This window comes from Hyla sarda, chromosome 1 (genome assembly GCF_029499605.1).
Source record: "Hyla sarda isolate aHylSar1 chromosome 1, aHylSar1.hap1, whole genome shotgun sequence".
NCBI lineage: Eukaryota > Metazoa > Chordata > Amphibia > Anura > Hylidae > Hyla > Hyla sarda.
The window spans coordinates 371,674,936-371,689,521 of NC_079189.1; the positions used below are offsets into that span (position 1 = coordinate 371,674,936).

General features: G+C 40.8%; 1 protein-coding gene across 2 annotated transcripts in view; it reads left to right on the forward strand.

Moving 5' to 3' along the window:
- The window catches only part of GCNT1 (glucosaminyl (N-acetyl) transferase 1), a 98,882-nt gene extending 86,876 nt beyond the window's left edge, over positions 1-12,006 (forward strand). For both annotated transcript variants that reach the window (XR_008844779.1, XR_008844782.1), the window contains exon 2: positions 11,735-12,006. The gene's annotated coding sequence lies outside the window, so the exon portion shown is untranslated. The remainder of the gene's footprint in view (positions 1-11,734) is intronic.
- Positions 12,007-14,586: the final 2,580 nt, after the last annotated feature.

The following is a 14,586-nucleotide window of genomic DNA, read 5'->3' on the forward strand; positions in this document are numbered from 1 at the left end:
ATATCAAATTGGTCTGCATTGCTACCATCCTAGAAGAAAACCTCTTTTAAAGATGGTGCACATGAAAGCTAGTAAGCAGTTTGCTGTAGACAAGCAGATTACTGGAACCCTGTCCTGTGGTCTGATGAGACCAAGCTAAACTCATTTGGTTCAGATGGTGTCAAGCGTGTGTGGCAGAAGCCAGGTGAGATGTACCAGGACAAGTGTCTCTTGCTTACAGTCAAACATGGTGGTGAGAGTGTCATGGTCTGGGCTTGCATGAGTGCTGCTGGCACTGGGAGCTACAGTTCATTGACATACTGAGTAGAGTATGATCCTCTTTCTTTGGAAACATGGCTGTAGGGCAGTATTCCAACATAATAAGGACCCCAAACACACCTCCAAGACAACTTCTGCCTTGCTAAAGAAGCTGAGGGTAAAGGTGATGGACTGTCCAAGCATGTCTCCAGACCTAAACAGCTGTCACACCCCCTCCCATAGGCTTGCATTGAGGGGCGGAGCGTGGCGTCACACGGGGGCGGAGGCATGACATCACACGCCGTCGGCCCTGTGGTCGCCGGTAATCAGACCCGGAGCGAACACGCTCTGGGGACTGATTATAAATGGGGTGCCACGTGCAAGATCACGGGGCTCCCCAGCGGCGGGACTCCCGCGATCAGGCATCTTATCCCCTATCCTTTGGATAGGGGATAAGATGTCTAAGTACTGGAGTACCCCTTTAAAGGAGTACTCCGGTGGAAAACTTTTTTTTTTTTAAATCATCTGATGCCAGAAAGTTAAACAGATTTGTAAATTACTTCTATTAAAAAATCTTATTCCTTCCAGTACTTATCAGCTGCTGAATACTACAGAGGAAATTATTTTCTTTTTGGAACACAGTGCTCTCTGCTGATATCATGACCATAGTGCTCTCTGCTGACATCTCTGTCCATTTTAGGAACTGTCCAGAGCAGCATATGTTTGCTATGGGGATTTTCTCCTACTCTGGTGACCCAATAGCCCGGAAAACAGGGATGATCAGAGCTGATCATCCTAAAAGGATAGGAGCGAGGTGGCGGGGGTGCCACCTCCTTCTATCCCCCTGCATTTGGCAGGTCAGGACTGACTGGCAAATCGCAGGGAAGGGGCGGGGTCAATCCCCGCTCTGCCCGCCGCTGGAAGTCCGAGTAGAGCGGGGTAAAGATGGCATCAGTATGCCAAGACTGTTCAGGCATGCTGAGCGTTGTAGTTTGGCAACATGTGAAGGGTCAGATGTTGCAAAACTACAACTCCCAGCATGCCCTTTGGCTCTGGGAGTTGTAGTTTTGCAACATGCTGGGAGTTGTAGTTTTGCAAAATCTGGAGGCACACTGGTTGGGAAACATTGTCTGTTTCCTAACTCAGTGTTTCCCAACCCGTGTGCCTCCAGCTGTTGCAAAATTACAACTCCCAGCATGCATTGAAAGACCATGCATGCTGGGAGTTGTAGTTTTGCAACAGCTGGATGCACACTGGTGCGGAAACACTGAGTTAGGAAACAGACAATGTTTCCCAACCAGTGCGCCTCTAGATGTTGCAAAATACAACTCTCAGCATGCACGGTCTGTCAGTGCATGCTGGGAGTTATAGTTTTGCAACATTTGAAGGTTAGCCCCCGCCCATGTGAATGTACAGGGTACATTCACACGGACGGGGGTTTACAGCGAGTTTCCCGCTTTAAGTTTGAGCTCCAGCTAATTTTCCACCGCAGCTCAAACTCCCAGCGGGAAACTCGCTGTAAACCCCACCCCTGTGACTGTACCCTAAGAACACTACACTACACTTACACAAAATAAAGGGTAAAACACTACATATACACACCCTTACACTGGCCCCCAATAAAAATGTAAAACGTCTCATACGGCAGTGTTTCCATAACGGAGCCTCAAGCTGTTGCAAAATAACTCCAGGCATGCTGGGAGTTTTGCAACAGCTGGAGGCTCCCTGTTTGGGGAACACTGCCGTGTCCGTCCCTATGCAAATCCCTAATTTAGGCCTTAAATGCGCATGACGCTCTCTCACTTCAGAGCCCTGTTGTATTTCAAGGAAACAGTTTAGGGCCACATATGGGGTATTTCCTTAATTTTGGGGGGCTTTTTCTCCTTTTACCCTGTACGAAAAGGTAAAGTTGGGGTCTACACCAGCATGTTAGTGTAAAAAAAATTTACACTAACATGTTTGTGTTGCCCCATACTTTTCATTTTTACAAGTGGTAAAAGGAAAAAAAAAAGACCCCCAAAATTTGTAACGCAATTTCTCCTGAGTACGGAAATACCCCATATGTGGGTGTTAAGTGATCTGCGGGTGCACAACATGGCTTAGGAGTGAGAGTGCACTATGTATATTTGAGGGCAAAATTGGTGATTTGCACAGAGGTGGCTGATAGCTACAGCAGTTCTGACATAAACACAAAAAAAAAAACACATATGACCCCATTTTGGAAACTACACCCCTCATGGAATGTAACAAGGGGTATAGTGAGCATTAAAACCCCACAGGTGTTTGACAAATTTTCCTTAAAGTTGGACGTGAAAATAATTTTTTTTATTTTTTTCACTAAAATGCTGGGTAACACCAGCATTTTAGTGATAAAAATTTTTTTTTTATAAAGTGCTCTGCGGCGAACTACAATGCTCAGAAGAGACGGTGCGCCATTGGGACTCTGGAGAGAGAATTTGGCTGGAATTGAAGGCCATGTATGTTTACAAAGCCCCCATAGTGCCAGAACAGTGGACCTCCCTCACATGTGACCCCATTTTGGAAACTACACCCCTCACGGAATGTAATAAGTGGTGCAGTGAGCATTTACACCCCACAGGTGTCTGACAGATTTTTTGAACAGTCGTCCATGAAAATGAAAAATTTTATTTTTCATTTACACAGCCCACTGTTCAAAAAATCTGTCAAATGCAGCATAATTTTAAAAACTAACAGGTTGTTAGCATACATTTTGATCAAAAAGTACAAACCCACTCGCCATGTCAAGGCCACCTCGTTAGAGTGGGTCCCTAACCTGACACTGGCGTAGCACCTGGCGGCGACCACCGCCTCCGAGACCCCATGCCCAAAGGGGGAGCGACCCAGTGGCCAGGCAGCCCCTGGCTCTGGGCCACTCCACCCCACAGACAAAGCATCACAGAAACAATGGCCGCCACAGAAAACCACACCAGTATGAAACCTACCATGAGCTCACTGCCAGAGGGCTGGGAGAATGGTAGGTGGAAACCCTTATGCAGTTTCCTGCTAATTTGGGTGTAAATGTTCCCTGCACCCCTTATTAAATTCTATGAGGGGTGTAGTTTCCAAAATGGGGTCACATGTGGGGGGGGGGGGGTCCACCGTTCTGGCACCATGGGGGCTTTGTAAATGCACATGGCCCCTGACTTCTATTCCAACCAAATTCTCTCTCCAAAAGCCCAATGGTGCTCCTTCTCTTCTGAGCATTGAAGTGTGCCTGCAGAGCACTTTATACCCACATATGGGGTATGTCCATACTCAGAAGAAATTGTGTTATACATTTTGGAGGGCTTTTTCTCCTATTACCCCTTGTAAAAATGAAAAATTTGGGGTTGCACCAGCACTTTAGTGAAAATATATATATTTTTTCATTTTCACATCCAAATTTAGTGAAAAGCCGTCAAACACCTGTGGGGCTCACTGTGCCCCTTGTTATGTTCCTTGAGGGGTGTAGTTTCCCACAGTGTGCCATGTGGGTTTTTTTTTTTGTTGTTCTGGCACCATGTGGGCTTCCTAAATGAGACATGCACCCCAAAAACCATTTCACCAAAATTCGCTCTCTAAAATCCCATTGTCGCTCCTTCCCTTCTGAGTGCTCTACTGCGCCCGCAGAACACTTTACATCCACATATGAGATATTTCCTTACTCAAGAGCAATAGGGTTACACATTTTGTGGGAAATTTTTACCTATTATCCCTTGTAAATATGAAAAAAAATTATCTACAAGAACATGTTAGTGTAAAAAATAAAGATTTTGAATTTTCTCCTCCACTTTGCTGCTATTCCTGTGAAACACCTAAAAGGTTAACAAACTTTCATTTTGAATACTGTAACGGTGCAGTTTTCATAAGGGTGTTCATTATAGGGTATTTATAACATAAAGACCCTCAAATTCATTTCAAAACTGAACTGGTCCCTGAAAAATTCAGATTTTGAAATTTTCATGAAAAATTGGAAAATTGCTGCTAAACTAAAAAGACCTTTAATGTCTTCAAAAAGGAAAAACATTTCAACTTTATGATGCAAACACAAACTAGACATACTGTATATGTGAATCAACATATAATTTATTTGGAACTTCCACTTTCCTTACAAGCAGAGAGCTTCAAAGTTCGAAAAATGCCAAATTTTCTAATTTTTTATGAAATTTCTAGATTTTCTCACCAAGAAATGATGCAAGTATCGAGGAAAATTTACCAATAACATAAAATAGAGTATGGCACACAAAAAACTATCTCAGAATCAAATTCATAGGTTAGAGCATCCCACAGTTATTAATGCTTAAACTGACAGTGACCAGATTTGCAAAAAACGGCTGTGTCCTTAAGGTCATAATGGGCTGCGTCCCATTAATAGATATAAGCTGCAATATCACAAATAACCTGGAAAATCTACTTTATTTTTCTAATCCTGAATAACTCCTTTACCATGTTGAAATCCATATTTCTAACCCATTACACAGGTGCATGTTAAAGTTTTACTGTTAATTGACACACGGGTACATAAATTAAAAGAGATATCTAATTGAGAAAAAAAAACGTATATCCTCTTTTTCCATAAGATTACTCCTTTAAATGGCCATCATCACTAATTTTGACATGATTAGGAACACGTCAAAAGTTTTCATCAGTCTAGCTCTGCATGGTCAGACCACAACCTAATATTAGAACAAGCTGCGAGAAGTGCATGCTAAGAATTTCCTATGTGGTTCCCAATGTAAATGTACAGTAGTGTCTTTATCATGCACACAGACAGCAGAGAAAAAGGCACTCAGCTAAGGGTGTTTATCTCTGTTATTTTTAGAAATCAGTTTTGATCTAAAAACATGCAGACTTTGATAAATGAAAAATGTGCATTTGACTCTACAACATGCAGAACATTTTATTTTTATTTTTATGACAGGTACACTTTGAGGAAGAAAGCATAAGTAAAAAAAAAATTAGCCGAGTCATGAAGGAGTTATCCATACAGTGCACCATTTTAATAAATTAGTCACACATACACAAACCATAAAAAAAACAAAAAACCTTATCTGTGGAAGAACAACAGAAAAATTACATAGAATTATAAATTCCCCCTGTTTCATTAAAGGGGTTATCCAGGAAAAAAACTTTTTTTAAAATATCAACTGGCTCCAGAAAGTTAAACAGATTTGTAAATTACTTCTATTAAAAAAATCTTAATCCTTTCAGTACTTATGAGCTTCTGAAGTTGAGTTGTTCTTTTCTGTCTAAGTGCTCTCCGATGACACGTGCCTCGGGAACTGCCCAGTTTAGAAGCAAATGCCCATAGCAAACCTCTTCTAAACTGGGCGGGTCCCGAGACACGTGTCATCAGAGAGCACTTAGACAGAAAAGAGCAACTCAACTTCAGAAGCTCATAAGTACTGAAAGGATTAAGATTTTTTAATAGAAGTAATTTACAAATCTGTTTAACTTTCTGGAGCCAGTTGATATATATATATATATATATATATATAAAAACATTTTTTTTCCTGGATAACCCCTTTAACTCCTTAAAGAGAGCTTGTCATCAAACCATATTTTCTAAACTAACTGCCTTAAACATTTTCCAAGCATTAAAAAGCTGTGTATCATACCTTTCCCCTTGCTCACATTGGTGGACATTTCTCAATGTTTTCTTACAATTTTTTTTTGCTTATGTATGACTTATTTATCAACTGCTTTCAGCCTGTTATAAATTTCTTTCATGTAAGCAATTTTTCTTTTTTTTGCTTTGGTAGTGGCTTTTTCTGCTCCATGTCTGAGCTGGAGTAAATTTTGTTGGTTTTTTCATGTGATGTGACTTTTTTGCGACTTTCGCACTTGATAAATCTCTGACCACTGCAAGTCAAAAATCACTTTTTGCTTTGGTAAGCAAGATTTCTATTTTTTGCTTAGGGCACTGCATAATCAAAAAGTGGCAGAAAAAAGAGAGTAGTGTGACTATTTTGTGACAATTTTAAGCAAACTAAATGCTTTGATAAATGTCCCCCATTGTGTGAGCTCCCGGCAGGAGAAAGTGGGCGTTCCCCAGCAGGGGTGACATCACTGAAGCCTGCTAGAGCTGTGCCTCACCAAGCCCTGCACGCACTTCCTGAGTTTGGACTTCTGCAAGTCTGGGTGGAGACCAAGTTAACTGTTTGGGAACAGAACAGAGCCACCTATCGGCCATTTTTTCAATCACATTAAAAACATATAAATAAGCAAATAAATAGCAAAGTGTCTTATAATAACATAAGGAACAACATTTAAAAAGTTTAGTTTGGTACTCTGTAAGGACCATAGGTTTTTTCATATTTGCACTTTCGTATTTTCCAATGCACTTTCTAAAAATGAGAATGTTTTCAATTTTGCACCTACAAACCCATACGAGGGCTTCTTTTTTGCGCCACCAATTGTACTTTGTAATGACATCAATCATTTCACTCCAAAATTTATGGCGAAACAAAAACTAATTATTTGTAGGGCAAAATAGGAAAAAAAAAACGCTATTTTGTAAATTTTGGGGGCTTCTGATTCTACGCAGTAAATTTTTTGGTAAAAATGACACCATGTATTCTGTAGGTCCATACAGTGTTACAATGATACCCAATTTATATAGTTTTAATTTTACTACTTTAAAAAAATATAACTACATGCACCAAAATTAGTATGTTCAAAAGTGTCATCTTCTGACCCCTATAACTTTTTAAATTTTTTTTCATATACGGGGCAGTATGAGGGCTAATTATTTGCGACATGATCTGAAGTTCTTATCGGTACCATGATTGTTTTGATGGGACTTTTTAATCGCTTTTTATGCATTTTTTTAGGGCATACAAAGTGACCAAAAATATGCAATTTTTGGACTGTGGAATTTTTTTTACGTGTACACCATTGATTGTGCGGTTTAATTAACATTATAGTTTTATAGTTTGGGCATTTATGCACATGGTGATATCACATATGTTTATTTTTATTCATGTTTACATACACACTGCCTTGCAAACTTATTCACCCCCTTGACTTTTTTCCCATTTTGGTACATTACAGCCTTGAAGGGTAACTATCATTAAAACTAATATTTGCTATTGTACTTCTTATGGTAAATAAAAAATATTTCTAATATACTTAAAAAAAAAATTAAGTTTCCTATGTTTTATTTGTGCTTAACCCCTTAAGGAACAACCCCAAAAAACCTGTACACCCCTGAAAGACCAGGCCTGTTTTTTCAAATGGGGGATGTTCGTCTTTATTAGAGAATAACTCTGGTAACGTTTTGCCAATCACGATAATTCTGACATTGTTTTCATGTCACAAGTTGTCCTTCATGTACATAGTAAAAGTAAACCGATATCATTGGTAGTTTTTTTTTTACAATGCAAAAAATCATGAAATTTTTTACAAAATTACGATTTTTTGCTATTTTAACACAAATAGGTTGCATATATTTATACATACTGACCAAATAGTTTATGAAATTTATACTTTCAGATGTCTACTTTATTTTGACAGCATTTTTCTTGTTTGTTTTTAATTAACATTTTAAATTAATTAGAAGCCTAACAATTTAACTTGAAATTTTGAAAATGTGAAAAGTACATTTTTTTATGTGCTATGCAAGGTTTGCAGAAATTCGAAGGTAGTAGAACATAGGAACACCCCCCCCCCCAAAATGACCCCATTTTAAAAACTAGACCCCTCAAGGTATTTGCTAGGGAGTTCACCCCCCGAGACGATAGGACGTCCCGGGGGTTTCTCCATATTCTTATGCACCTTTGGCAACAAATATAGAACTCCGTTCTTAGCCCTTTGGCAACCTATATGGGTATCTACAAAAAGTAGTAACTGCCCTTCCTAACTGCCTTAGGGACACAAATCAATTTTTGGACCGCATTGCTGGTCTGACTGGGTTACAAGAAGTTCTGCTATGTACGCTTGATATTAAAAGCCTTTATACAAATATCCCCACCCAGGAGGGAATGTTTGCTATTAAGGAACATCTAATTATGGACAGTAGTCTGTCCAATGGGAAAATTGCATTCTTTATGGATTTACTAGAAACTGTGTTACTTAAGAATTACTTTCGATTTGGTGATGAGTTTTTTCTCCAGGAACAGGGGACCTCGATGGGGTCCCCTGTCGCACCAAATCTTGCTAATATTTTCATGTGTAAATTTGAGAGCAAGTTTATTGCTGGACATGAATTTAGTGAGAAGCTGAGGCTGTGGGTCCGCTATGTGGACGATGTTTTCGTTCTCTGGGCGGGCCCACAGTCTCAGCTTCAGACATATGTGGAATACTTAAATGGATGTCACCCTCTCATTGAATTCTCGTTGGAAGTCAGTGATAGGGAGATTAGTTATTTGGATGTGAAGGTAGTCAAGAATGAAAAAGGTGAATTGGAGACTACATTATACGTGAAAGACAGTGACCGTAATAATTTGTTACATCGGAACAGTGGGCATGCCCCGCAGGTGTTCAAAGGAATACCGAAGGGACAACTAATTAGAACGAAGAGGATTTGTAGTAAAGAGGATGAATTTCAGAAAAATAAAGAGATTATGATTAAAAAGTTCATACAGCGAGGATATGATCAGAAAGAAATGCAGGAGATAGCGAGAGAAGTTGATCAAATACCGAGAGAAGAGCTTAGGAAGAAAAAGGTAAATAAAAAGAAAGATGTAAAAGGTGATAGGGAAATAACTTTTTTTTCTATATATGACTGCCATTCTAAACTAATAAAACAAACTATATGTAAATACTGGGGACTGCTAACAGCGGACGACAAAATCGCCCGTTTGTTTTGCAGTCATCCGAGATTTACATATCGAAAGAACAAGTCACTAGCTAATCATTTAGTGAAAGCTGACATCAAAAAGAAGCAAGTTAGCAAACAGAGTTTTTTGAAAGCTAGGCAGTCAGGCACATTTGCCTGCCTGTCATGCCAAAATTGTAATGCGATTATAAAAGGAGATGTCGTTGTCCATCCTATGAAAGGGACTAGGATCCCAATCAAAGGCTGGCATTCTTGTAACAGCACACAGGTGATTTATTTTCTTAAATGCCCATGTGGGAAGGGCTATGTTGGCCAAACCACAAGAAGCATTAAACAGAGAATTAATGAACATAAGAGTTCTATTAGAACGTACAGAAAAGAACAGGATAATGTCAATAAGAGCGAAGACAATGCGGCAAATAAAGAAACATTTGAAACAAGTGTAGCCAGACACTTTTCAGAATATAGACACAATGTCAATGAACAAACAACAACAAAAAACGTGGTCTCTCATGGCTGGAGGTGCTCAACCCCAAATGCAGTTGTGCATATATACTGGGGGAGCAGCTCCTGCCCTTGTAGTCCGTTGCTAGGGGCGATCCCCAGCATAAAAATGCATACAATGGAGGATGCCTGCAGCGGACTACAAGTGCCACAATAGAATCCTACACCAGATAAACGGTGTGGATGTGTAACAATTAGAATAATACAATACAGAAATTTAGGTGCACTACTGTGGTAGATGTATACAATGACATTGGCTTATCCCTCAACACTGATGTTAAAATTGAGACATTCGCCAGTGTATCCTTATATGAAGGACACACCAGAGCCCGCACACCAACGCCAAGGTTTCTCAGATGGCACGGGACCTAACGCTAACCTACCTGTGCGTAATAAGCAAAAACCAGGGGCCAGTGGGCAATTACAGCAGCACTAGGTCGACATGTAGCCTGCTCCCAGTTCCCTCCAGCGTGACTAAGCACACATACAATGGAAGGGGGGAGAGGCTACAAGCCCCACCCAAGTTGGCTGATATAGGTGCATGGCCTCACAGGTGCAACCCTAATGCTGCCTGGAAAATGTTCAAGGCGCATTAACATATGGAGTTTACACACCTCCACGTATAAATTTACAAACAACAACAAAAAACGTGGTCTCTCATGGCTGGAGGTGCTCAACCCCAAATGCAGTTGTGCATATATACTGGGGGAGCAGCTCCTGCCCTTGTAGTCCATTGCTAGGGGCGATCCCCAGCATAAAAATGCATACAATGGAGGATGCCTGCAGCGGACTACAAGTGCCACAATAGAATCCTACACCAGATAAACGGTGTGGATGTGTAACAATTAGAATAATACAATACAGAAATGTAGGTGCACTACTGTGGTAGATGTATACAATGGCATTGGCTGATCCCTCAACACTGATGTTAAAATTGAGACATTCGCCAGTGTATCCTTATATGAAGGACACACCAGAGCCCGTACACCAACGCCAAGGTTTCTCAGATGGCACGGGACCTAACGCTAACCTACCTGTGCGTAATAAGCAAAAACCAGTGGGGCCAGTGGGCAATTACAGCAGCACTAGGTCGACATGTAGCCTGCTCCCAGCACAGGTAGGTTAGCGTTAGGTCCCGTGCCATCTGAGAAACCTTGGCGTTGGTGTGCGGGCTTTGGTGTGTCCTTCATGTAAGGATACACTGGCGAATGTCTCAATTTTATCATCAGTGTTGAGGGATTAGCCAATGTCATTGTATACATCTACCACAGTAGTGCACCTACATTTCTGTATTGTATTATTCTAATTGTTACACATCCACACCGTTTATCTGGTGTAGGATTCTATTGTGGCACTTGTAGTCCGCTGCAGGCATCCTCCATTGTATGCATTTTTATGCTGGGGATCGCCCCTAGCAACGGACTACAAGGGCAGGAGCTGCTCCCCCAGTATATATGCACAACTGCATTTGGGGTTGAGCACCTCCAGCCATGAGAGACCACGTTTTTTGTTGTTGTTTGTAAATTTATACGTGGAGGTGTGTAAACTCCATATGTTAATGCGCCTTGAACATTTTCCAGGCAGCATTAGGGTTGCACCTGTGAGGCCATGCACCTATATCAGCCAACTTGGGTGGGGCTTTTAGCCTCTCCCCCTTCCATTGTATGTGTGCTTAGTCACGCTGGAGGGAACTGGGAGCAGGCTACATGTCGACCTAGTGCTGCTGTAATTGCCCACTGGCCCCTGGTTTTTGCTTATTACGCACAGGTAGGTTAGCGTTAGGTCCCGTGCCATCTGAGAAACCTTGGCGTTGGTGTGCGGTCTCTGGTGTGTCCTTCATATAAGGATACACTGGCGAATGTCTCAATTTTAACATCAGTGTTGAGGGATTAGCCAATGTCATTGTATACATCTACCACAGTAGTGCACCTACATTTCTGTATTGTACAATGTCAATGAACTTAGATGGCAGATACTTGAAAACATAGAGGGTGAGAATAAAGAACAGATAAAAATGAAATTACTGAGGAACGAGGTGCGCTGGATACAAAAACTGGGCACGTTAAAAACGGATGGGATTAATGAGATCTGCAACTTTAATGTATTTTTATAACTAAGCGTACACTTTAACTATACTGTTTTGTTTTTATGTGATTTTAACTTCTTTTGATACCTTTTGATACGTGTTTTGTAACTTTTGTATTTCCGCTGTAGAATTAAGATCTCGCGAGATTGTAAACGTATTTAATGTGGTGATGGGCGTTTTTCACATCATGCTGGACAAAGAAGGTGTTTCCTTCGAAACGTTGCATGGACTTACTCACCTACTGGTGTAGGAGATGGCCGTACACAGGTTATAAAAGTCAAGAAAACCTGATGAGCCTAAAGATGTCTCCCGCTGGACGCTACTGATCTATTTGTGCACATGAGTGAATTTACTTTTTGAAAATTGTATATCTGCTGAATATATACATAAAGAAAAATCAAAGCTGCATTTGAAACGTGTGTCGCACTCTCCTTGTTTATTGAATGCATTATTTTTGAGTACGGAGCACTCAAGCGACCACGTACCCCTACATTTATTACTATAAGACTGTGGCTGGAATGGATACAAAGTCAGTGAAAAAATAAAAATGTTATTTTTTTTTCCACAAATGCATCATTTGTGGGACATATTTTTTGTACATTGCATCTGAAAAGTAGAAAATGCGCCCCATATTTTATTACGCTGTTCATCCCGTATTCGGTTATACCCCCGCTTAGACCATATTTGGTTGCATGGCCACATGGTGGGACCCAAAAGAGAGGAGCACCATTTGGCTTTCAGGATATCATTATACAAATTATAGGCCGCACTTCAACTTGCAAAGCATTCTAGATGTCAGAACAATACCACACACCCAGATGTGACCCCATTTTCAAAACTACACCCCCTAAAGTATTCACCTAGGGCAAAAGTGAGTACATTGAGCCCTTATTGTGTGGTTAGAAAAATTTCAAAGTCAGTGGAAAAAATAGCAATTAGCTTTTTTTCCCCACAAATTCTTTATTTGTGGGACATCATTTTGGTAAGTCACTTTTGAAATGGAGGAAATACGCCCCATATTTTATCATGCTGTTTGTGCCGGGCTGGGCAGTATCCCTACTTAGGCCATATCTGGTTGCCTGACCGCCCGGTAGGACCAAGAAGGAGAGGAGCCCCCTTTGGCTTTCAGGGCATCATTGTATGAATTGTCCCCATTCATACTGTGTTTCTGCACTATAGGTGTCCGTTGTTATGACAAAAGGGATGCCAATGTATATTGTAGCAGTCTCATTCAGAAATAAATGCTGCTGCTACAGTATACATCAGCATCACTCTTTTTGACGTGATGCTGACGGATACCTCTAACACTGCGTAAACGCAGTATGAACGGGACGCAGTGTAAGGTCACAAAGCGCATCCGCAGCATATTTTACACTGCGGATGCCCCCCAGCAGTCACAAGAGCGAGATCACTGCTGTGGCTGTGTAGCTCAGTGTGTCCGCTCGTGAAATCCGCCACTATTAGTGGACACACAAAGCTACCCAGCCGCAGCAGGGAGCTCATTTTTGTGACTGTTGGCAGGCATCCACAGCATGTAATATGCCGCAGATGTGCGCCATGTGATCCTACACATTATACATTTTTTTTTTACTATATTTATTTAATAAATGTGTTTTTATTATTTTTTTACACTTTTTACACTGTATTTTTACTTTGTTTACACTTTTTTTTACACTTATTGTTTTTATACACTTATTTATTTTATATTTTTTTCACTTTTTTTTAATGCTTTGGAATACTTAGTATTCCAAAGCATTGCAGATATATGCTGCCTGCCAGTTTTACACTGGCAGGCAGCATATCAGGACTTGCCTCTGGCAATAACCAGGGCAGACCTGGGGGTCCTTTTAAAGACCCCCGGCTGCCCAGGTAAGCAGCAGCACCCCACGATTGTTGTGGGGTGCTACAGGAGAGAGACAGAGTTACAGCCGAGCCCCTGCCGCAATCTCGTGGGTGCACTGGGCAGCACCCACGAGAACCATGGACGAGTATATACGTCCATGGTCCTTAAGGGATTAAAAAAGCTCAAGACCACAATTTTCCCCATCTTATACACAGACTTTGGACCAAGGTCCAAACACAGAAAATGCAGCCTGGAGTGCTGAGGGTGTGTATCCAGCCTCATCCAATCATAGTCACTTAACTGCCATATGCTGTTGGTTGGACACACTCTCCTCAGCACTCCAGGCTGCACTTCCTGTGTTTGGGCTTCGATACAAAGTCTATGTATGAGATGGGGGAAAATCTGCTCTTGAGCTTTTCTAGGCACAAATAAAACAAAGAAAACTTCATTTTTTTTTAAACAAACTATATTAAAAATATTTTTTATTCCCCATAAGGAGTGCAATAGCAAAAATTTGTTTTAATGAGAGTGCCCATTTAAGTTCAATGTTTTGTTAATCTGAATTTTATGTGATAGATCAGAACACAATAGTCTAAGTTGGTGAAGTGAAATGAGAAAAAAATATATATAAAAAAACTGTTTAGAAATAGAAAATGTGCGTATGGATTTACCCCCTTTGTTAGGAAGCCCATAAAAAGCTCTGATGTAACCAATTACCTTCAGAAGTCACTTAATTAGTGAATTAAAGTCCACCTGTGTGCAATCTAAGTGTCACATGATCTGTCATTACATATACACACCTCTTTTGAAAGGCCACAGGGGCTGCAACACCTAAGCAAGAGGTATCAGTAACCAAACACTGCCATGAAGACCAAGGAACTCTCCAAACAAGTAAGGGTCAATGTTGTTGAGAAGTACAGCTCAGGGTTAGGTTATAAAAAATATCAAAATCTTTGATGATCCCCAGGAGCACCATCAAATCTATCATAACCAAATGGAAAGAACATAGCCCAACAGCAAACCTGCCAAGAGACGGCCGCCCACCAAAACTCACGGACTTGGCAAGGAGGGCATTAATCAGAAAGGCAGCACAGAGACTTAAGGTAACCCTTGAGGAGCTGCAGAGTTCCACAGCAG